Source organism: Cydia splendana, chromosome 25 (genome assembly GCF_910591565.1).
Source record: "Cydia splendana chromosome 25, ilCydSple1.2, whole genome shotgun sequence".
Classification (NCBI taxonomy): Eukaryota; Metazoa; Arthropoda; class Insecta; order Lepidoptera; family Tortricidae; genus Cydia; species Cydia splendana.
The window spans coordinates 2,447,141-2,472,671 of NC_085984.1; the positions used below are offsets into that span (position 1 = coordinate 2,447,141).

Sequence of the window (25,531 nt, forward strand, 5' to 3'; positions counted from 1 at the left end):
GGTGGGGAACAAATAAAATGTGAGACTGTGACAAGGACAAACAATAATAGCTCTTTCGCTGCTACTCCTACTGAAAGATACATAAGACTATCCCGTTCTGTCAGTTACCCCCACCACTCATGCCAGATCCAGGTATATTCTAGATTCATGATTCGATATCAGATTAGTGCAAAATAATTTATATCGTAATTTCAAATTATGAAATAAATAAATCTTAATCTAAAACTAAATCTAATTGTGTCCCTGAACTTCAAACTCGGGTAAATCCATTCGACCCTCTCAGCAAATATCTACCCTATTACCTTTTCTTAATACCAAAATCGCATAATCTGACAGATGGATTTACCCGAGTTTGAAGTTAAGCGACTCAATTGACGTATCTTAAAGTTAGAATCGGGCCGGGAGTCACTGACAGTGTCAACACTGTCATGGCTCCACTACACGATGCGCCAACGTCGGCCAATCCAAGGGACGCAGCTATGCGGTAGAATGAGATAGCAATATCACTTGCTCCCTCTAACGCATAAATGCGTCCCTTGGATTGGCCGACGTTGGCGCATCGTGTAGAGGAGCCATCCGATACGCCAATGTCTACGTAATTTACTTTCTATACATCTTGCTCGCACTAATATGTCAGTACGAGCGAGATGCATAGAAGAAAAGGTATATATTTCGGGGATCTCGGAAACGACTGTAATGATTTGGATGTGATTTGGGGTTTTCGTGGGCGATAAATCGATCTAGCTATGTCTTATCTCTGGGTTAACGCGCTTTTTTTGAGTTTTTATGTTTTCCGAGCAAAGCTCGGTCTCCCAGATATTATTATTATATATGTATAAATATTAATACCAAGTTTCATGTAATTTAAGCATTCGGTTTAAAATGAGAGAGTAACTTCGATTGTATGGGAGCAGCTTTGCGGAGCGGAGCGGCTTTGCGGAGCGGCTTTGCGGAGCGGCTTTGCGGAGCGGCTTTGCGGAGCGGCTTTGCGGAGCGGCTTTGCGGAGCGGCTTTGCGGAGCGGCTTTGCGGAGCGGCTTTGCGGAGCGGCTTTGCCGAGCGGCTTCGCGGAGCGGCTTTGCGGAGTGGAGCGGAGCGGTGTGAATCTAAGGGACTGTACCAATTATGATTTCAATCAAAAACTTTTAATACGCGATTGTAAAACTCACTTTGATTACGTCACGGCAAATAACGTTAACCGTTAGTTAGTCAGTTAACGATCGGTTAGCTTAACGAGCGTTTAGTCGTTAATGACTGTATCGAAGCTTAACCTTAACATTGATTGGTGGTTGTTTTAATTATAGACGTGTTCTTAAATTAGAAATAAATTAAATTGTTTTTATTTATTTGGTATTTACCAGTCGTTTTTCGGTGAAGGAAAACATAGTGAGGAAACCGGACTAATTCCTAAGGCCTAGTTTCCCCTCAGGGTCGGAAGGTCAGATGGCAGTCGCTTTCGTAAAAACTAGTGCCTACGTCAATTCTTGGGATTAGTTGTCAAGCGGACCCCAGGCTACCATGAGCCGTGGCAAAATGCCGGGATAACGCGAGGAAGAAAGAAGTGTTCTTAACCCTTGAACAGGCCTGACGCTTTTTTTACTTTTGAAAGTTTTAAGAAAAGTAATTTCTTGATTTTTTTTTTACTACCCCTAATTCAATAAAAAAAACCCGGTGGTTTTTATATGCCCACTGCTCGTTACCAATGGTGCTACGTGGTCCTTATATGGCCACTGCCTTGTTAGCCATACAAAGTAGTTTTAAGGGTAAGTCATGTGACATCACATTTACACTTGCGTCACAAAATGCACTAACTGCCAGCACTTTCTTGGCTCGCATGGATGTCGTGGCTCGTAAGAGTGACCGTTGAATAAATATTTAATTTAAAAACCAAAGGAAAATATATTACTTTTGTACTATGAGGGTTCATTCATAGTAATGAATCTTACCCTTAAATGTCATGTAAACTCCCTGCAGGGCAGAGGCCACTTATAAACCACTCGAACGTGCCCCAGACGGGCAGAGGGTTCATACGAACCACAAACTTTTAGATCGAATATTTTATCAGAAAATAATAACTAAGGTAAGTTATGACTTACTACACATACATTATCTAATAATCTACCATAAAAATACAAAACAAAATACTTACAGTACTTTTTTTCGGCGTAGCGAACTTATACAGCGGGAGAAACATACAAAAACTGCCATTTGTTGTCGATTTGAACTTGACAACTAAATTGTCAAAGAAATTTGTTTTGACACCTGTCATTTTTTTACGTTCCGATATCACCCACTTAATAGACTTTACGGCAATGACATTTTGCGGTAGTTGTATTTACTCAGCTCGCCAAAAAAAATCATTTGCTATGTGGTACTTATAAATACACAACCTGGTTAAGGGTTAAATTAAAAATCATTATTACCCGCCAGCGCCATTTTATCGATCTGTGTGAAATCGTCGCGAAATACATAGTTATTTGTTTTACAAGGGGGCAAAGTTGTTGTTTAACATCTCGTGCTAATATTGATACCCGAGCAAGCGAAAGATTCAAAAATGGAATCTTGAGCGTTGCGAGGGAATTTTGCCACCGGGTGAAACACAAAAATGTTCACCACAACAACACAAGGAGAATACTAACTGTAAAATATCAAACAAAATCAAAGCAAATCGATTCGAAATTAATGTTATTATTATTATTAATTAATTATCATTCAAAATCATCATTCAAAAGTCAATTCTACCAGCAAACAAAAGAAAACAACTCATAATTTGCATTTGATTAGATTGCCTCACATGTGAATAAAATGCAACTATCAGTTTTTGGAGTGCAAAGTAAACCTTTCCGAGCTGGTGTGGTGAAAAGTATATTTCATAATGATTTACATTGTCTAAGAATCACTATTTCATCGACATATCCACCCACACATTGTCACATGACCTATGACACTAGATTTATGCGCATTACATGCATTCCGATTGTGTCTCTGTTTGTTAAGGTAAGAAAGGTGAGATGGAATATAGTTGCAATGTTAGGTCGTTTTGTTGTGGGTAGCTTTCTGTAACAGGTATAGGGATTAGGTAAAAGAAGATTGTTCACTGTTAAAGTTTTGCAATTTCTAGTTATACTTGCCGCAAAACTATAACTCTGTATCTTTAGGTATTTAAATAAAAGTAAACAAAATCTACCCTCAAATGGCTCCTTAAGCCAGTTGAGGGTAGATGAAAACATTACATGATCAAGTAATGTAGGTTAAAGTCAGGTCGTTCAGTGACAGATCCAGGCGGTTTTGTATTTGGTTGGTTAAACAATAAATGTTATAACTACCCGAAAATGTAGAAATTGTTTGTTTACTTTCTTTTAAATACCTAAAGATACAGACTTACAAGTTGCGAGTCAGGTCATAATGCCATCTCTTTCACTCGTAGTTGGTCTTAACAAGGGTAAAGGAGATAGCATTATGATCTCAGTAGCTATAGTGGGTATTGCGATGGAGAAAGGCTAAAAACTCGTAGATAAGTACCTACTTAAGACGAAACAGGAGCTGAGTTTTAAATATTTTAGGTAAATATACCCGTCTCGCTAACGGAAGCGGCACCTAAAAGTAGTGCGATAAGGACAAGGCAAAAAATCCTGCGTAAAAATGTCAAAAATCGAGGTTTCGTACTCCTCTGTTTCCTCCTCCAAAACTTAACCAATCGTAACCAAATTTGGAAATCTAAATGATTATGAAATTATCTGTGTCGGACCGTTTTGCTTTTTTGGCTAATTGACATCAGTTTTGAATGCCACGCCTCTCATTGCGGCATAGTCAATTAGGCCATTTTGGTCATTTTTGAAGGGCTCTAGCGCCTTAAAAAACAAAAATATCAAAAAAGCAAAACGGTCCGACACAGATATTGACAATATTAATCTGTGTTGAAAAAATCATTGCTCTAGCTTCAAAAACCACGGAGGAAAACGAGGAGTACGTTTGTATGGAGAAATGACCACTCCCGTTGGCTCCAAGATGCCGATCGTTCACGTTCCGTAGCGTACCGTGGCGTAGCGTTATCTTTCTCTATCGCTCTTCCATATTTGATATTAGTGCGACAGTGACAGTTGCGTTTCGTTCGCTACGGAGCGTTAACATTGGCACCCAGGGTGAGTAGGAGACTACTTAGAGTATACTTAGTAACTGGAGACGCCTTGACTGTCATTTTCTGTACAAAACAGTCTGCCGATTTTTGCGGGGGAGGGGCACGTCAAATGTATGGCTATTTGTACATGATTTGTAAGTAACGTACAAATAGCCATGTCAGATAAACGTCAGTCCATACAAAAGTTTGCACAATTGTGCAAGGTTTTTGGAAAAGGGGTAAGCTCTTAAAGGCGACTCCGGTTCATGCTCTAAAGTAGACAAGATGCCACTTTACTAACCTAAGCGCCACTTGGACCATCCCACTAACCCGGGGTTAACTGGTTAAACCGGTAATCCAGTGTCAAATTGTACTGGTAACCATGGTAACTCCAGGTTTAACCGGTTAACCCCCGGGTTAGTGAATGGTGCAAGTGGCCCTAAGAGTTTTTAGGCCTTTTTCCATTGGATTGGAAAGTGTTCAGTCTGTGTGTAAGTAAGTTATGTCTCAGGTCAAAATAACTTCATATTTCACGCAGAAAGGCGAGTGATATTTCATTATAGATCATTTGGTAACACGGCTGTTATACAGGGTGTTCCGCTTTTTACAAGCTTTTATTTACTTTCACCTGACCGTTGTCTGTCTGTCTGTAATCAAATCTTGCAAGTTAAATTTGATCCACTTCCCGGTTTCCGATTGAGCTGAAATTTTACATGCATGTATAAATCGGATGACAATGCAATATTATGGTACCGTCGAGCTGCTCTGATGATGGAGACAGGAGGTGGCCATAGGAACTCTGTGATGAAACAACGCAACCTAATTGTGTTAGGGGATTTTAGAATTGTCTCGATGAGTATTAGTTGTCTGTCGTAAGAAAAGTACAGTCAGCGATAAAAGCTTGTACCAAAAATGAAATTTTTGGCAAAAACTTATTGATACTGGTACCTACTGTAATACATTGTTATAAAGTCAACTATGGGATTATCATTACCACTACACCTTATCAAATACATATGTAACTTCGTATAAGACGAATAAAGTCTAAGGAAAAAACGTGCCTCGGAATTCAAGTAAAAGTCATTCTCGAATAGATGCCGCACACACCTTTAGCCTATCCTCGGCTAGATGGCGTGACGACACCGTTTCAAATTTAACAATTATAACACATAGATATCAGTGAATGAACATGGATCAAAATGATATAAAAATAATAAAATCATTTATCCATATATATACATTTTTTGATAACTTTATTCGTTTTCATTTTGAGTTTTAGTCGTGTGTCGATAGATGGCAGTAAATTAACTGTGACTACAAAATTTACAATGACAGGACCCCTCTATACTGTCTATTCTTTTTGACCTTATAAAACAAAGTCCCCCGCCGTGTCTGTTCATCATAAACTCAATACGTACTGAAAGGATTGCATGCGGTTTTCACCTATCAGGGTCAAACAGATCACTGTGTTATGTCTTTCCTGTAGACATACACAAGAGTTAAGGGCTATAAAGGTTAATTTTCTTATTTAACCCTTATCCACGTGAAAAGGTCCTCCTTTTATTTAGAGAACTATGATAAAATCATTGCTTACATGCCCACAAGCTGTTAACTATTGCCCACAGGAGAGAAAAATGGACTGTTCGCGATAACACACTAGTTTTCTCTCCTGTGGGCAATAGTTAACAGCTCGTGGGCATGTAAGTAATGATTTTATCATAGTTCTCTAAATAAAAGGAGGACCTTTTCACGTGGATAAGGGTTAAATAAGAAAATTAACCTTTATAGCCCTTAACTCTTGTGTATGTCTACAGGAAAGACATAACACAGTGATCTGTTTGACCCATCAATAGAGTGAGTCTTCAGGAAGGGTTAGATGTATTATTTGTTAAGGTTTTGTGTAACCCGTGTAGGGTTTGCAATCCGGATCCGAAATGTATGAAATTATCCGGATCTGGATCCGGATCCGCGGATATTCCCATACATTTCGGATCCGTCGTGCAAACCCTAAACCCGTGCGAAGCCGGGGTGGGTCGCTAGTAGCGTCTATAATTTGTATACCTCGGCGTTGCAATGCCTTGTTACTTATCTCACAATATACAATTTCACTTAAAATTACACATGGTCTATTTTTAGACATTTATATTGTGATTGTCAGTTTAAAAAAAACATACAATTATAACGACAATGTTTGTGTTAAGTACCCGTTACCTGTGTTATTTTTCTTTTTTTGTTTATCTTGTTTATTTAGTTATAAATATTAATCTAATTAGGTACCGTAAAATGGGGTGAGTTGGGTGAAATTTGACTTTCAAACCTCGATAAAATTTTATTTTTACATGTGAAAACTGAATGGTGTAGGTATATAATAAGTGCTTCGGACGTTTGTATTTTAGTTTGGGTAGTTCCATTTCATAACTTTAACGATAAAGAGGAAAACCCACCTCACCCCGTAGTGCCTCGTATTTGGGGTGAGAGGGTTTTTCATACAAAGGTGATTTTGGAAGATTGTTGGATCGATTTTTTTTTATTATGCGTGTTATTACTATAGTCCCATTTTAAATTGGAATACATTATTTTTGTAGCAGTAGCCTTAAAATCCCTTCTCACCCCACTCTAAAACCTTCTCTCCCCATTCATAACCCAACTCTCCCCGCGAAACCTACTCACCCCGTTTTACGGTACCTAATCTAAAAAATATCGACAATTGCCTACAATTGCAGATCTCAAGACATTAAATGCTTAGTGCTTACCTATTTGACGAATGTTTTTTTTTTCTATGAAAAAACCTTATGTATACCTAACCTTACCTACCAACGTACCTACCTACCTTAAAACGAGCAATTCTTGTATTTTTATATATTTAGGGGAACTCGGAAACGGCTCTAACGATTTAGATGAAATTCGCTATATGGTGAGAAAAAGCGCATTTTTGAGTTTTTATGTTTGCCGAGCAAAGCTGGGTCTCCCAGATATTTATATTTTCATCATCATCATATCAGCCCTTTATCGCCCAATGCTGAGCATTAGGCCTCTCTCTTCTAGTACGCCATTTGTCCCGGTCCTGAGCTAATCTCATCCAGAATTGACCCGTAATTTTAATGAACAAAAAAAGTATGAAAACTGAATCCACCTGTATGTATGTCCGAATGGCATTAATATCCATCGCGCGATCCATCACATACTTCCACACGCACACACTCACACAAAAGAGCTTAACTGCCTTATCAAACCACTGCATTTACGCCCTTCTTTATATGTTGCAAAAGGCTTATACCTACTTCTTCAAGAATTATAGCACTTACGACCTTTATAGGGTTGCGTACCTCAAAAGGAAAAAACGGAATCCTTATAGGATCTCGTGCGTCTGTCTGTCCGACCATTCCCCCCCTTTATCTCCGAAAGTACTGGATCAAAAATTTTGAAAAAAATACACAAATTAGTTCTTTACTTAAAGATGACAGGAACACCTATTAGAAAAATGCAATCAAGCGTGAGTCGGACTTAATTAACTAAGTTTTTGATTCGACCTCTACCCCTTCAAGTGGCGGTCAACCCGTGAATGGTCGATGCGAAAACTGTCATTTACCAGTGAGTGGTTAATGAGGTGTTGACGTATTTAGATGTGAAATTGAACGCATTTAAGTATAGTTACGCTCTTCTAGCGCCCAAAATTAGGTAGCGAGTTAGAGAAGGATAACATACCATAAGAAACACAAAAACACTTGGTATAAAATTTGTAGGTGAGGACCATTGATTCGGGAGCGACCGCCTAGTCCGAGGTCAGTCTCGTTTTTTAAGAGGTTGTTTTGTAAAAGAAATTGTATCTTAGGTCCCTTTTATTGGTTTAATATTAAAGTTAAAAGTCTTCCTTTGATAATTAAATAGCAATTACCTCCAATAATCAATTAGTTTATGGTGGTAGTCATTTTTAACAAGGAAGCTGGAAAATTGTCATTCTTCCGGAGTTTGATTAGGTCTGGCCAAATGTATAATTTAATTGCTATATTCAAATAGCCTATACTAGTGGCTCTGTGAGCTGTAGACCTCGCGAGCTGAGCTTAAAACTGAGTAAATAATGTATGGCTTCGTTGTTTAGAAGAATTTAGAGAATCTAATTTGACAATTAAAACCTTAACTATCGAACCTGCTTACAAAATTCGGGAATTGGTTTAGAAATGCGACCAGTAGAGTAGAACAGATGGACATACGAAACAATTTTTGGCTAACAGGCCAATTCAAACGTACACTGATATCAGAATGACGTCTAACTGATGTCATTTAGTTATCGTGCATTTCGCTGGTTCTTGTCCGTACATGTATTGGCGCAAGCGAGACGCACGATGACTACTAAATAACATGATAAAAATATCATTCCGATGTCAGTGTACGATCGGTGCCCCAACTTAAGTATCCACGTCGCCATACTAATTGTATAGAAAAGTGGATAGAGTTAGACCAAGAAAAGTCTGCAGAGATTTTGACAGCACACGCAGTGCCAATGTTATTTGTGCCAGTGTCAAAATCTCTGCAGACTTTTCTTGGTCTAACTCTACTTATGTTAGGGAACCAACATTACCTTTTAATTAGCCTGTAAACTGCAACTGAGAAGCTTCGTGCGCGTTTGGTTTGCGAGTCTTTTCAGTCTTTGTTCCTCCTCGAGTCGCAATAGAAGGAGTTTCATGCTTTTAATTTTAGTCGAGTAAGAATTTAAATATCTAACTAATCTAAATTCTAAAGAGAATAGATTGTATAGGGGACGTGCATGGACTATAGGGGGCAGCACAGGAGCCGTCAGATCTTTGGCGCGAAGCGTAGATGTGTAGTTTATGATTCCGATGTAGCCCACAAGATGGCAGAACCTACTATGCACAAGAAAACGTACCTACGAGAACGGTTGATGGTAGCACTTGCTTTGGCAATGTACATGTGCACATATGTTTCCGATTCAGGCCACAAGATGGCAGGCCCTCCAACGCGCACGGTCCCTATAGGGGGCGTGTGTGAACTATAGGGGGCGGCATAGGAGCCGTCAGATTTTTGGCGTGAGGCGTAAATGTGACGTTTATGCTTCCGATGTAGCCCACAAGATGACAGAACCTATACTATGCATAAGGAAACGTACCTACAAGAACGGTAGATGGTAGAACTTGCTTTGGCAATGTACATGTTTCCGATTCAGACCACAAGATGGCAGACCCTCCAACGCGCACGGTCCCTATAGTAGAGGGTTATTGTCGTACTAAATTTTGTAGTCACTGTAAATCAGTGCTGTAAATTTACTGCCATCTTTCGATGCAGGATTAAAATGAAAATGAATAAAAAATATCAATAAATGTATATATGTATGGATAAATGTTTTTTTTTATTTTTAGAACGCCATATGATTTTGACCCATGTTCTTTTACTGATATGAGTAAAAATTGTTAAATATAAAATGGTGTCGCCATCTAGACGAGTATAGAGGCCAAAGGTATGGCGCCGTATATTCAAGAATCAAATTTTATTTAAAGCGCAAAAAGCCATAATCTCTTGCAAAAATTAAACGAATACGCTTAGCCCGCACTTGATAAATAAAAAATACGATTTTTTTCAAAATAAAATAATAAAATAAAAAACAACAATTGATACGAAATTTAAGTATAAAAAAATACAAAAAGTTGTGTAGCAGCATACAATTACTGGGGATGGAACCAGGGACCTCCCGATGCAAACAAAAAAAGCGAACGTTTGCAAAATGCGCCATGATAGTTCTTACTAAAGCTGACGAAATTTAGCTACTCATTCTCAAGTAAAAACGAAATATCTAAATACCGCCAAAACCAGCGATACAAATTTTCTGAATTTTTGGACATTTAATCTATAAACATATATCAAAAAGAAAAAACTCTTATGATATCGATACGATTATTTGTTTAAGCGCTAGGTATCATAACTCCGCCATTTTTAAAAATTTCCAAAAACCGGATTGACAAAATTTTTTTATTTAGTCATAGAATCTGGTCACAAAATTTCATGAGAATCGGTTAAGAATTGCGACCTGTAGAGGAGAACATCCGGAAATACAAAACTAAATATCTAAATAACGCCTAAACCGCGATTATTTTTTTCTGCATTTTTTGCTATTAACTCTGTAAACATGTCTCAAAAAGAAAAAACTCTTATGATATCGATACGACTATTTGTTTAGGCGACAGGTATCACGACTCCACCATTTTAAAATAGTTCCAAAAACCGGATTGACAAAAAAATTTTATTTAGTCACAGAATCTGGTCACAAAATTTCATGAGAATCGGTTAAGAATTGCGACCTGTAGAGGAGAACATCCGGAAATACAAAACTAAATATCTAAATACCGCCGAAACCAGCGATAATTATTTTCTGCATTTTTTGCTATTAACTCTGTAAACATGTCTCAAAAAGAAAAAACTCTTATGATATCGATACGACTATTTGTTTAGGCGACAGGTATCACGACTCCGCCATTTTTAAAAATTTCCAAAAACCGGATTGACAAAAAAATTTTATTTAGTCATAGAATCTGGTCACAAAATTTCATGAGAATCAGTTAAGAATTGCGACCTGTAGAGGAGAAGATCCGGACATACGAAAGCAAATTGCTCGAGTCAAAACGTAGACCTTCGCTACGCTTCGGTCAATAACGCTGATTCTAACAATATGTGATTTAATATACTTTCAAACAGAAAAGCTTAAATCGACGATTTCGTAAAATTTTCTTAATCTGCGCTGACCACGCCACTTGACTACTTTTCGCGTTTTCTGGCGCCACTTGAAGGGCTACGGTAATGTACGGAACCCTTGGAACGCGAGTCCGACTCGCACTTGACCAGTGTTTTTAGTACAAAGTAAAGTTTCAGTAAGGCTTTTATTTAAATCAAATCACTGTACTTACGTCTTTTCTAAAAAATAGTTTATTAAATGTACTAAATGGGCTTAAGGCAGATATGTACAGTTGCCATCAGATATATCGGAGCGGCCAAGGTGTTCACAAATATCTGAACACGCCTCTATCTAACTCTTTTTTTGACTAGACTATTAGACTACTAGAATTTCAGACGTCTCGGCCCGGGCACGGCCCGTTCTAGCGTGAGTCATCTTTTAAGTGTCATTTTGTATCGGATTTTAAGTTTTCAAAACGTCCCGCTTGGCGCGCTGTTCAAAATCCCATACAAAAATAGACTTTTAACGCAAACGCGTAGGTACTAATCTGGTACCGTAAAACGGGGTGAGTAGGTTTCGTGGGGAGAGGTGGGTTATGAATGGGGAGAGAAGGTTTGAGAGGGGGGTGAGAAGGGATTTAAGGCTACTGCTACAAAAATAATGTATTCCAATTTAAAATGGAGCTATAGTAATACGCATAATAAAAAAAATCGATCCAACAATCTTCCAAAATCACCTTTGTATGAAAACCCCTCTCACCCCAAATACGAGGCATTACGGGGTGAGGTGGGTTTTCCTCTTTATCGTCAAAGTTATGAAATGGAATTACCCAAAATAAAATACAAACCAAAATACAAACGTCGGGAACTCTTATTATATACCTACACCATTCAGTTTTCATATGTAAAAATAAAATGTGATCGAGGTTTGAATTTCAGTTTGACCCTACTCTCCCCATTTTACGGTACTTCCGTCACGCTATCGAATGAAATGAACACTAGGGGTTCAGATATGTTGGTTCTTATAAGTACGTACCTACTCTTATACAAATGCCTTTACCTTCCCAAAAAGGGCGTCAGCATAAAAGTCATCGTCTCGAGCCCATTCCAATCAAGTACGATCACCAAATAAATCAGAACAGACAAAAGGCCTATTATACTCCACAATGGTACGGTGCACAAAAGAAGTGCAACGGAAATCACTACACCTTGCTGGCTGTACTTTGGATGGGAGTATGCATTATGTTATAATTTGATTTATTTAAGTTTTACCTATAATATATTTCACATAGCTTGAGTACGGTGACAGCTGTGGTCTCCATACAATTTATAACCTTAAAACGCAAAGTTGTATTGACATGACAGCTGTTACTGACTTTACTGTACCTAAGTTATGTAAAATATACTAATATTTAATTACACAAACGGGTCTACCGCGATATAATATCATTGTTTTTACCTTAAATTCGTTACGTTACGTTGTATAATTAAATATGTGTACAAAACGCGAGAGTTTAAAGCGTTATATTGAAAATACTTAGTAATATAAATAAAAAGGGAATAAAGGGTGAAAATTTTATCTCCGACCAAACTCTGAGGGGTGAATATGTAGGTCATATACTTAACAACTTTTACTACAGGGCCAACCCCGAAATCGCGAAAAAAATCTGTCTTCTCATACATTTCGGTGAATCAGAGCCAATGTTTTCTATAGAACACTCTTTCTAAAAGTCAATGCAAATAAAAACACCAAGCTAAGCTTGTGACAAGAGTAAAAGTCCTCAAAAACACTTGGGTATGGATCGACAAAAAATTGTCTACTTATACAGTCACCGCGTTTGTCTGTGCGTATGTATGTTCGCGATTAACTCAAAAAGTACTGAACGAATTTTCATGCAGTTTTTACCTATCGATAGTGATTCTTGACGAAGAATTGTATAATTTGTTAATTGCTCTCTCTTAATTGCGCAGCGACCCAAAATGAGTTTTGGCCTCCGACACGAGTACACGCCAGTTGTCTCGATCCTGTGCCATCTCCCGCCAGTTACCGGCATGGAGATTACGCAAGTCCGCTTCGACCGCATCGCCTCAGCGATACCTGGGACGTCCGATCGACGATCGATCAGTTAAATATGTAGAAAACTTTTTTTCCTTCTTGACCACATGTTGCATGAAGCAATCCCCGAGGTGTAAGCGATCAAAACACGCAATCAGTCGTACATTCACTACGTCCGTCTTTTAACACTCTTTTGTATGTCGGCCTTTTGTGATGGTTAACTTTGTACGGGCTATTCACGGGCAGACTTAAAAAGTTATTATTTCGATTGGGAATTAAATGAATTACACATAAAATTAAGATTAATAATAATGAGATAGTTAAAAGTGTGCGCATTAAGTAAAATATAAAACGTTTAAAAAACTAACCAGCTACAATTAAAAAATGAAATAAATCTTAACCTGTCCCATGTATTTAAGTAGAGATGGGCCGAATATGGACTTTGTCGAATACGAATATTCGACCGAATGTTCGGTTCAGATCATACCGAACCGAATATTCGGTTGGGCTAAAACTGCCAAAAACGCTGACAACAAGTTCATACAGGTCCACGATCAGTACTCCATGGGCCCGATTCAGATTTTGAAATAGACATCTATTAGACATCTTTTAGACATCACCAAGATACGATAACGATATGTTTAAGATCTAACCTGTCAAATTTGACATTTGCGCGATTCTGGAGATACTGTTGAACGATTTCCACAGGATATGACTTAGAGATCCAAATCACATCTAATAGATATCTTACTCTATCTAACGTAAAAGTGAAATTGGTTGCCCGAAACGCGCTGCAAAAGAGAACTAGTTGATATCTAAACTATAACGTATCTAGAATGGATCTAGTACGTGTCGTCTCTTGTGAATATCTTGAAGTTCGAATACGGCAGCTTGTGTTTTTAACCTTTCCGCTCTGGACCGACCGGGGATGTTTATGAAAAAAAATAGAACCGTTTCATCTCAGACCGCGAAACGCACACGCGTCAGCTAGCGGACGCCCTTAATAGTACATTACGATACAAGTGCTAAAAGTAGGAAGTTCGCAACGAGTGGCGATAAATTGAAACACGACCGAAGGGACTGTTTTAAATCGACTCGAGTTGCGATTTACCTTTTCGCGCGTGTATTGTACAACGTTTTACAGTACATTTGGCCCTTTAAATCTTTACTTTAACATAAACTAGCACCATATTATGTACTGTAAAAAGAATTTGTTTATTCGGTAAATAATCGGCAGTTCGAACCGAACTATTCGGCCGAATACGAACATTGAAAATATGCCGAATATGCCTAATACCGAATAATTAGTATAATTACCGAATATTCGGCCCATTTAAGCTACATATAAACACACGAATAACATGCTTCTTGTAACAAAAAAGAAAACTGTTTTAAGTCACAAGTCGCAGCCAATCGTCCGTGAACAGCCGCCCTTCCGTGACCTTATCGTTCACACGACCCGTGTCACGCTATCAATCAGCAATTGTATCGGAAATTGTTCAGCATTATTTAAGATGTAAGCTAATAATAATGTCCGATCGTATCTTAAGTGATGGTGAAGATCGCTTTCTTGATCGTGTACTGTGAATTTTGTCGGCTCTTGTGTTTTAGCTAAAAATTATTAGGGTTCCGTACCCAAAGGGTAAAAACGGGACCCTATAACAAAGACTTTGCTGTCCGTCCGTCTGTCTGTCTGTCCGTCTGTCTGTCTATCATCAGGCTGTATCTCATGAACCGTGATAGCTAGACAGTTGCAATTTTCACAGATGATGTATTTCTGTTGCCGCTATAACAACAAATAAATATTTAAGTGGGGCTCCCATACAATAAACGTATTTTTTTGCCGTTTTTTTGCGTAAATGGTACGACACCCTTAGTGCGCGAGTCCGACTCGCAATTGGCCGGTTTTTAAATAGTTGGTAATATTTTGGGGCAAGATTCTTTTGGTCCACAACAATTTTATGATCATTATTTTGTATACTTTGTATACAACTACACTGAGAAAAAAAAACCATTAAAACAAATTGAAATTGCATTAACATTTAATGCTTTAAACAGTTCCATATGGCCATCGAACAAAGCAGTAAATTTTACCGTTCGTAAGTACATTTGTTGATATTGTATATACCTAGCAGTTAATCTTTATAAAATCACTTTAATGTGTGCTCGATAGATCATATTTTTTGAAATTGCCTTTTACAATGCTGTTATCTTAAAATATTCTATTAATTTTACAATACAACCTGAATAACTTACTTCACTTTGCAAACAATATATTATAGTTGATCCCAGTCTACGTACAAAAGGATTTAATGGTATATAAAATCATCCAAAAATATCTCAAATTAATATATTTTAATCTAAATATTAAACTATTTTAATCTAAAAGACCTCCGCGAGTTGTACCGGGTGCAAAGGTGCCCATCACACTTGCCGCGTTACCACGTTGGATAGCGATGGCCAGCCTTTTCACCAGGTACGAACCCGCGCGAGCATCATAGGTCCTCTCCCTAATTCTATGTCCCACCTCCCTTATAAAAGCTATGGCGTCAGACCCCCAACACCCCGTTATCTCGAAGGCAAGAGGTACAAAATAATAATTCGCCTCAAGGTCGGATAAATATAATACAAATAATAGCTTAGTTTTGAAGGTTGGTAGTCGACATCATTCAGGGCTGGTAAAATCATTCCGCGTATTCTGCTTAAATTGTAAAATATTATAAGTTTGATCCGGATTTGGTATCTGAACTGTCTGTGTCAAAATTTACATTTTTTCATCAGTTTTGACACTGACATAATCATATCCAAATTATTATTTTTTTAACAAACAGAAACGTCTGTGAACGATGCTATTAAGCTTACGGTAGATGTCGCTAATACCCTAGACCCATATGGTGGAAAGATTCGCTGGCTATAGATGAGGTCTTGGTGGTTCAGTTGGCAGAGCGCTAGAGTATCGATCCAGAAGCCGTGAGTTCAAGTCTCACCCTAGACAGTATCTTTTACACTTTTGAATTTATTCTAAGCTTAATATCAAAACCAATTCAGATCAAATTCATAACCTACTAGCTTTTGCGCGCGACTTCATCATCATCATCTCAGCCATAAGACGTCCACTGCTGAACATAGGCCTCCCCTTTGGACCTCCATACGTACCGGTTGGAAGCGACCCGCATCGCGCGACTTCGTCTGCGTGGAATTAGTACCAGCAGTTAGAGTAAGTACAGCGCCTGGATAAAATCTAATAGCAATTCGAGCATAATATGCTTAATTGCTTACACCAATTAACAGGCACTTCATTAATTTTCTCATTTCCATCCCCCTTTTCACCCTCTTTAGGGATGACTTCTGACATAAAATCTATCCTATGTCCTTCCCCTGGACTTAAACTATCTCTATGCCAAATTTAAACTACCTAAATCCGTTCAGCGGTTTAAGCGTGAAGAGGTAACAGACAGACAGCCACACTTTCGCATTTACAATATTAGTATGGATTATGGATTATTATTACAATTAGAATATGCTTCCATATTTTCGAAACACGAAAGCTAAATCCACGCCTAGCAATCGTTAATAAATCAGATCCATTTGTTAAAACAGCCGATATCGGAATGATTCGTGAAACAGAACGGTGACGTTCGCCGGAAGTCCGCCATCTTGCCGCGACCGGATGCGACCATTTCGAGGTGTCGGCGATTGCTTGTAGACTTACAAAATGACAGACACGAATTTTTTATGATTTCTATAAGACTTGTATTCTTAGGAATGGCATGTATTCTGGCACTGCGTGTGCTTTCAAAATCTCTGCAGACTTCTCGGGGCCCGATTCGGATTTTGAAATAGACATCTATTAGACATCTGTTAGACATCACCAAGATACGATAACGATATGTTTAAGATCTAACCTGTCAAATTTGACATTTGCGCGATTCTGGAGATATTGTTGAACGATTTCCACAGGATATGACTTAGAGATCCAATTCACATCTAATAGATATCTTACTCTATCTAACGTAAAAGTGCCATTGGTTGCCCGAATTGCGCTGCAAAAGAGAACTAGTTGATATCTAAACTATAACGTATCTAGAATGGATCTAGTACGTGTCGTCTCTTGTGAATATCTTGAAGTTCGAATAAGGCAGTTGGTCTAACTCTAGCACAGGTATGCTAATAAAATGTATTATGATAGGATTGGTGTGGAGACATAAATCAGCTAGATTTACATTATGTCTGTTTAAAATTCTTAGGAATTATAATAGACATACATTGTGTACCTATACAACAGGCTTCTTTAATTCGGACCCCCCATATTCTTCTTGATGGTCAATATAAAAATATTCTTCATTCCGTTGAGGTGGTTGCTTCACGACTTCACATACCTAGATTAACGATAAGACGGTTTTTTCTCTGCCTTCATTTTTTATAAATTGCATTTTCTAGTAGGTAAGTATAGGTACTATTTCTTTTATGAGGTGTGCTTTATAAAGTATTCTATCGATTTCTAACTGAGAATTTAATTTCCGACCCATTTCTTAGGTACCATTTCATTGTGACAATCAATATGAAAATCGCTAGAGACTTTAACTATTGTCACTGATGGGACAAAGTACAAAAACGGGTAAGAAATTAAATTTTTTGACGTATTTCTTTAATAATATAACGCAAATGAATGATGTATTGTTAACTTTAGCTTAAGCCGTGGAGCGCCCTAGCATCACACGTGTGATACTAAGTCAATTTGGGTCGTAGCAACTCAGTATCAGATGTGACTACAGATCAATATGGGTCAAATTGCTTTGCATCAATTTGTTGTATGGTCGGCGTTCGGCGGGTTAAGAGGAAAGTGGACGAGAGGAAACGGTAAATTATTTTGTTGGGCGTCTTTTCTGTTCGTTCTAAACTCTATGCGACTGCATGTCCATCGGAAAAAGGCGTGGTGCTTTTACAAAATTGCCAGATGTCAGTTTTTCAGGAGTGTCTGCTACGATGACGGTGGAGAGCAAATATTTTGTGGTTTTAAAATTCACTGAGGTAGAGCCGGACCAAGCTTACTCTGAACAGTCACTAAAGGGGCCCACTGATTAACAATCCACCTATCTGCCTGTCAGTTATTCGGAACTGTCAACTTTTTGTTCTAACTGACAGGCCGATTCCGTCCGGCGGACTGTTAATCAGTGGGCCCCTTAACAGTGTCAAAACTGACATATACGCTAACGTCTACGTTAGGCACAGACAAGACATCCTCCAGACTGAGCATAGTCTCTACCCCCTCTGCCACAAATATACGGTAGTTTTACTCCATTTTCGAGTCGAAAGTGTCTTTGTGTGACGTCCGTGTCTTTGAACGGACCAATCACGGCGCGGGACCTCGCTCACCTCGTCCCCCGCACCCCCGTATTTTTGGCAGCATCGGTTTCATGAAATAGAGTCCGACCAGTGAGTCGCACCTGGCATAAAAATTACTATGAAATTAAATGACAGCTTGAAACTGACAGCTTATTGGATAGGAAAAACAATTGCCATATAAAGAATTTAAAAAAATAGCTTGTGACACGACTCGCTGGTCAGACTCTAATTACTCTAAACTCCGTCTAGAGGATTCCTAGTCTATGACGTTAGGGGTCACCAATTAGTTTATTCAGGGGTGCGGTTTTAAAAATAATATGACCATCGCGGTCCGGTTCTACTTGAGTTTATTAAATGAGTAAACAAAATTATATAGGTCGGCCCTTGGTGACCCTTGGCCGACGTAATTTACTTTTCTCAAACATGCAATGAAATATTGATGTTATGTTCCTTATAATAGGCTGCGAAGTATGACGTTTCAGGTGCGGCTAGGACAAAAGGTCGTTAATGGAATTTCATACACATCTTGCAGGCCTAGGCCGGCAAAGTCCTCTTTTTTAATTTTCATGTCACGGATATTTGTGACACAGCATCGTGGCATTCATCCATTAAAAAAAATTAGAGGCAGTATTTGCTTTATGGTTCGTAATGACACTCTGCCACTACGCCTATAAAAAAAAAAACAAAAAACAATGTTTGCTATAATTTGCAGTTGTATTTGTATAAAATCAACATGAACTTAATAAATAATACATTCTATAATTTTATAATTTTAAATTATAAATTTAACTACACAAATAAAAACATTTAAAATATTTCATCTAAACGTTAGCTGTAAAAAGGTCTACTCAAACACGCGTAGTTATATTTTTTAAATTGTTATGGAGGTAAAGTTGAAAAATATTCATTCTGTTTTATTGGATTTATGGTGCGTTGTTGATTTTTTTACTTTAATATGAGTTCCGACGAAATAATGAAATTAATATTAATTGTAATCGTAGGCGTTGGAATTGGCAGCGTAAGCAGAATTGATTTTAATAACTTGCTACCTCTGCCGCCAAGTCAAAGACGAAGTATGTATATGGTTGCTTATGGCAATTTTATTATTTGAGAAAGAAAAATGGCTTACAGTTTATTAGAAACAGTTTTGTGGCATATTTTAAATGGATGTAACTACAAATTAGTCAACACTGTGGAAATTATACTTATTTACTCCGTGCATAAAGCAACGATGTATGTGAAACATGATATCAACATGAAAGACTATGTAAACTTATGTGACGAAAACGACAGTCGGACGGATACAAGGCGAAAAAATCAAAGATACATGAAAATATACGGGTAGTAAAAATACACGACTCGTGTAAAACATACGCGTGATAATAATATAGGTACGTGTTGGTTATATTTTGGGTGTACTTTACTTTTAATTTTTTCTATAAATAAAACTTGGGTTTCGTGGATTTTTTATTTTATTTATTTCATTGCATGTTTGAGAAAAGCACTATACATACCTCGGCGGGAAATGGGGTTGCCCGCGCTCAGACCTATCCGGCCTCGCTTCGCTCGGCCGTCTATATGTCTTCGGCCGGCAACCCCTTTCGTCCCGGCCTCTGTAGTAATGTACTATTCTGCTTTCTATACGTCTCGCTCGCACTAATATGCGAGTACGAGCGAGATGCATAGAAAGTAAGTAACGTTCTCGACAGCGTTTATGTCAGTGCCAACATTACATTGAGAAATAGATGACGGTAGTCAATGTGTTGGGTTGGACGGTTGCCGTAATGTTTTAAGTTTTAATATTATTTGTTTAATGTTTGTGTTTGTGTAATGTTGATATTATATATGTCGGCGGCCGATCGTAAGATCAGGTATATCGTGAAATTCCTAGGCATATCGTGAAATGTGAAATTTTTTGAGTCGTTCCCTGAGTCGACGGAGCCCCTCTACGCGGGGCTCCTATTTCTGGGCAGTTTGCCATTCGAGCATCTGAAGCAACCTAACGAACCTATCTATTGGTTTAATGTGACTATCGTCAAAACATTACACAGGAACATCAGTCTGATCTTACGATCGGCCGCCGACATATACATTATGTACTTATGAGTAATACATACTTGAAATTAGAGATAGACCGAATATCTAATTAATCGGTATTCGGCATATTTTTCAATGTTCATATTCGGACGAATAGTTCGGTTCGAGCTGCCGAATATTTACCGAATAAACAAATTCTTTTTTAAAGGCGTCCGCTAGCTGACGCTTGTGCGGTTCGCGGTCAGGCATGAGGTCAGTAAATGATGCAAGTGACCCTAAGGGGTTAAAGGAGGGTTGAAAGTTTGTATCGGAAAATACGTCCACGCGAACGAAGTCGTGGGCAACAGCTTGTACTATACCGTAAATGGGGTGAGTAGGTGCAAAACTGACATTCGAACCTCGATAACATTTTTTTTTATATATGCAAACTGAATGGTGTATATGTCGGCGGCCGATCGTAAGATCAGGCAGATCGTAATGTTCCTGTGTAATATTTTGACGATAGTCACATTAACTCAATAGATAGGTAGGATAGGTTCGTTAGGTTGCTTCAGATGCCCGAAGGGCAAACTGCCCAGAAATAGGAGCCCCGCGTAGCGGGGCTCCGTCGACTCAGGGAAGGAGTCAAAAATATTCACGTTTCACGATATGCCTAGGAATTTCACGATATGCCTGATCTTACGATCGGCCGCCAACATATATATAATAATAATAAGTGTTTCGGACGTTTGTATTTTAGTTTTTATTTTATTTTGGGTAGTTCCATTTCATAACTGACGATAAACAGGAAATCCCACCCCACCCCGTAGTCCCTCGTATTTGGGGTGAGTTGGGTTTTCATACAAAGGTTATTTTGGAAGATCGATTTTTGTTTATTATGAGTATTACTATAGCTCCATTTTAAATTGGAATACATTAGTTTTGTAGCAGTAGCCTTAAAATCCCATCTCACCCCCCTTTCAACCCTTCTCTCCCCATTCATAACCCAACTCTCCCCGCGAACCCTACTCACCCCATTTTACGGTAATAGTCAATTTCCTCGCTCCTCCTCATTGGTGGAAAAAAATCCATACACGAGTCGTGTCACTATAATTATTGATTGATTATTGCATAAATAGCGAACTTAACTGCACAAATTAAAGAACAAAGAAATGACAAAAGTATGCGCAATTGTACCTATTCTTAAAAACCGGCCAATTGCGAGTCGGACTCGCGCACGACGGGGTCCGTACCATTACGCAAAAAACGGCTAAAAAATCACGTTTGTTGTATGGGAGCCCCACTTAAATATTTATTTTATTCTGTTTTTAGTATTTGTTGTTATAACGGCAACAGAAATACATAATCTGTGAAAATTTCAACTGTCACGGTTCATGAGATAGGTACAGCCTGGTAACAGACAGACAGACGGACAGTGGAGTCTTAGTAATAGGGTCCCTTCGGATACGGAACCCTAAAAATTTCACGGTGTATATCCATCGTATCGTATGAAAGTACGGAACAATTGGCCAATCTGTTATTTTTCAAGGTATTAAACAACTAGTATCGAGTTTCACCTTGGGCCAACCCTTAGGCCATTTTAGTTGCTTATATATAGGCCGAGAGCTACACTCTGTATCTTTAGGTAATAAAAGTAAACAAAATCTACCCTCAAACGGCTCCTTAAGCCAGTTGAGGGTAGATGAAAACATTAAACGATCAAATAATGTAGGTTAAAGTCAGGTCGTTCAGTGATAGATCCAAGCGGTTTTGTATTTGGTCGGTTAACCAATAAATATTTAATTACACAAACGGGTCTACCGCGATATAATTTCATTGTTTTTACCTTTAATTCCGACGTTAAACATTAAACTTTAACGGGTAGCTGCAATTTCTTTGTGTACCCCGAACATTTTTATAAACTAATTTCGGGTAGTTTAGTGGTGTTTTATTAATATCTCCGTTGACATTTGTTGGGACGTCAGTCTTTCCGTGACCACAGCTGGTGCAACTCAGCTGAAACGTCGGAATTAAAGGTAAAAACAATGAAATTATATCGCGGTAGACCCGTTTGTGTAATTAAATATGTGTACAAAACGCGAGAGTTTAAAGTGTTATAACCAATAAATGTTATAACTACCCGAAAATGTACAAATTGTTTGTTCACTTTTATTTAAATACCTAAATATTGACCCTCTTATTCATAAACGCGCCACAAACCTCAATTAGCTAATAATCGTTTGTCCTTGTCTGTCGTTTTGACTTATGTATTTGTAAGAAAGTGATAAATCATAACTTAAATAAATCAGTCCCGTAAAGTTTTATGAATAACCCCCTTATTCATAAAACTTTACAGACTATAGCTCCAGAAAGATTCAGGATCAGTGTGCCTAGCCAAGATCCCAATCGTTTGCGCTACGACAACGAAACGCTATATGTCTCTCTATCGCATTAATATAAGAGTGATAGAGAGCCAGCAAGCGTTTCATCTTGGCTAGTCCCCCAGATACCGGAAGTTTTAAAATTTAATGATAGATAGGGGGAGTTGCTATATCGATAAACTCTATTATCGATGCTTCTCTCATATACAAGTGATTGCTGCAAATTTTGTTTGTATAAATATATTTTGTTGAAAAAAAAGAACTCCTGTATATACCAAATGTCACACATGACATATAGTCAGTCAAGCAAATGAGTCAGTAGCAATGTACAGCAAAGTGAAGTAGGGCAACACTCAAAGAGCAGTATTGCGTTAAGAAAAGCAGCAATGTACCTACATCGAACCAAAACATGTCATTATCATAACCTCAAATATTACAAATATTTACGATCAACGAGCACGATTATACATTGTAGGCACCTTGACTTTGCTTAAGTTCATGCACAATCTTATTTAATATATTGGTATTTAATGGTGACAGCAGAAATTTCTCTTGAAATAGCAACGATTCAGAATGTAAACAAACAAGATGGCTGTCATTCACGATCCACATTCCACAGATAAAACACAGATGATACTCGATTTTGGAATTATTCGAAAACAGTGTTGCTAACCCGCGAATTTTGTAATTAGCCGCCTTTTGCTACTGACAAGATTTGCTTGACCACGTATACATGTAAGTGCATACTTGGTCTCCCGCGTTACAGGCCCTTATTATGTAACCATGCTATACTTCGTTTTTTTAGCATTATAAGTAGAAAGAAGGTAAGCGATCTTGACATGTCTTATAATTGAAAAACGCTTTTTAAAAATCAGTAACTATTATTACTTGCTATATTACTTATGAAAGCAGAAGAATATGATCGTATTAGATTCATAATTGTTACATATCTGCCGTGACTTATTTTTAAAACGTGTTTTCCAATTAAAGACATGTCAAGATTGTTTACCTTTTTTCTAATGCTAAAAAACACAAACTATAATATAATAGGGTATTTTCCTACAAGTCAAATCAGTTACTTTTTTAGAACTGTCAAAACGATTTACTAATATGGAATTTATATGAAACATTACATCGTGACGTCACGGTCAACTCACCTACTTTTTATATTTCTATCCGATTTATTAAATAGAACTTGTCTTTAAAAATAACTCCTATCTGTGTTTTTTAATAATTATCTGATGCTTTATTTCATGCATGGTGTAAAATAATTTATTTTCAATACAGTATAATACCCTATTGCAACCACCTGATGTTACACCAATTCTGTATCGTAGGTACTGTTTTATGTGTAAAAACTTATTTTTAGCTTACTTTATTATTATTATCTTTATCTTACTTGATGCTGACGGTACCTACTATTTTCCGGAGTTGTCTCTTAGAGTATTTTAGCTCTTAGCCTATTCGCTCGCCTTAAGTAATTAAATAAAACAATGCCAAGCGAACGTCATGACTTAAACGACGCTTCGGTTGTTTTATTGATATTGAATATAAATAAATAGAATTTCATTAATTTTAAATAAATATAATTAATTAATTTTAAATTATTGTGTCATGGCTTTAAATGGAGTTTTTGAAATGTTGAAGAAGAGGTTTGCAGATGAGTAAGTTTACTTATAAGTAGGTATAAAAATAAATATTAACGCAACAAATAAATTATTATTATAGAGCTTAAACAAAATAAATAGACCTCGTCCCACCGTTATATAGTTATTTGTACAACAATAGAGATCAAAGTTTGATATTTCTTCGAGTGCTTATTTTGAGTCCCGTGCAAGCGAAAGATTCTATAATAGAATCTTGAGCGTAGTAAGGGATTCAAAAGCGCACGAGATGTAAATAACTTTGATCTCGTGTAGTACACAAAATTTTTCACCTGAGCAGTGAGTTCATACCTTTGAGACAACTTGAAAAATGTAATCAATCTTCGTCACTTAATATCTATGCACTCATGTTTTCTTAAGATATACTAACAATTAAGTTTAATTACCGCAATCGAACACAAAAACAAAACATAATACTAAATTTCAGTAAATTAGTATGGAAATAACGAACATCAACTGACACTTCAATTGGCAACTTTTTTTTGGTAAAAAAAACTTCGTAAGATACGGTCCGAATTGCGGATACGTACTAATTGTCAACTATAGTAGAAAGTCCTAAATCCTTGAATTGAATCTTTGAATTGTCCCCTTGACCTATAATATGGTGGAAAGATTTGCTGGCTATGGATGAGGTCTTGGTGGCTCAGATGGCAGAGCGCTGGAGTATCAATCCAGAGGCCGTGAGTTCAAGTCTCACCCAAGACAGTAATTTTTCCACTTTTAAATTTGTTCTAAGGTTTATAGTAGAATGTCTTAAAAGTAGAATAATTAATATTTTGCTTGATAATCTGTGTATTTTTTGAGTTCATTATTTTAATTGTACAATAAAATACCTAAAAATTGTGTTTTTATCAGTATTTATCAAATCTTAAACTTTTATTAATTAATTATTAAGAATTCATACTCGTACGTGGTTTGGAACGATGCGTTCTGACGTTTTTCGGGTCTATTATAAACCGTCAATATACCGTTGAATGTCGTTTGAACTTTTTTTTGTCTATTTCTTTTTGCTAACAGTGTGAAAGGGACAGAGATAATAGAGCCCAAGTATTTCGAACTTGTATTAAACCCCGCATGTTGAAATGACATTTGACTATAAAGGTCACTTGAATGTCATTTTGTCTCACTCAGTGAGCAAAATCGCATTTTGCTCACTGTTTTTAAGAAGCAAAGTACCCTTGTTCGAGCTGCTGAGGTGAAAATATTATTTTCACATCACCAATTCGAAAAAAAGATTTTCTTCCCTGCCAGGAGGGATCAACGTGGCACTT

The 25,531-nt window shown here is 37.5% G+C and overlaps 1 protein-coding gene and 1 non-coding gene across 2 annotated transcripts in view; both read left to right on the forward strand.

The window, feature by feature from the left end:
• Window positions 1-25,531, forward strand: part of LOC134802758 (uncharacterized) — a 131,938-nt gene that overhangs the window by 51,149 nt on the left and 55,258 nt on the right. The gene's annotated exons all lie outside the window — the stretch shown is intronic.
• Window positions 24,893-24,965, forward strand: Trnad-auc (transfer RNA aspartic acid (anticodon AUC)). Its single transcript has one exon. It is a non-coding gene; the product is annotated as a tRNA-Asp (tRNA).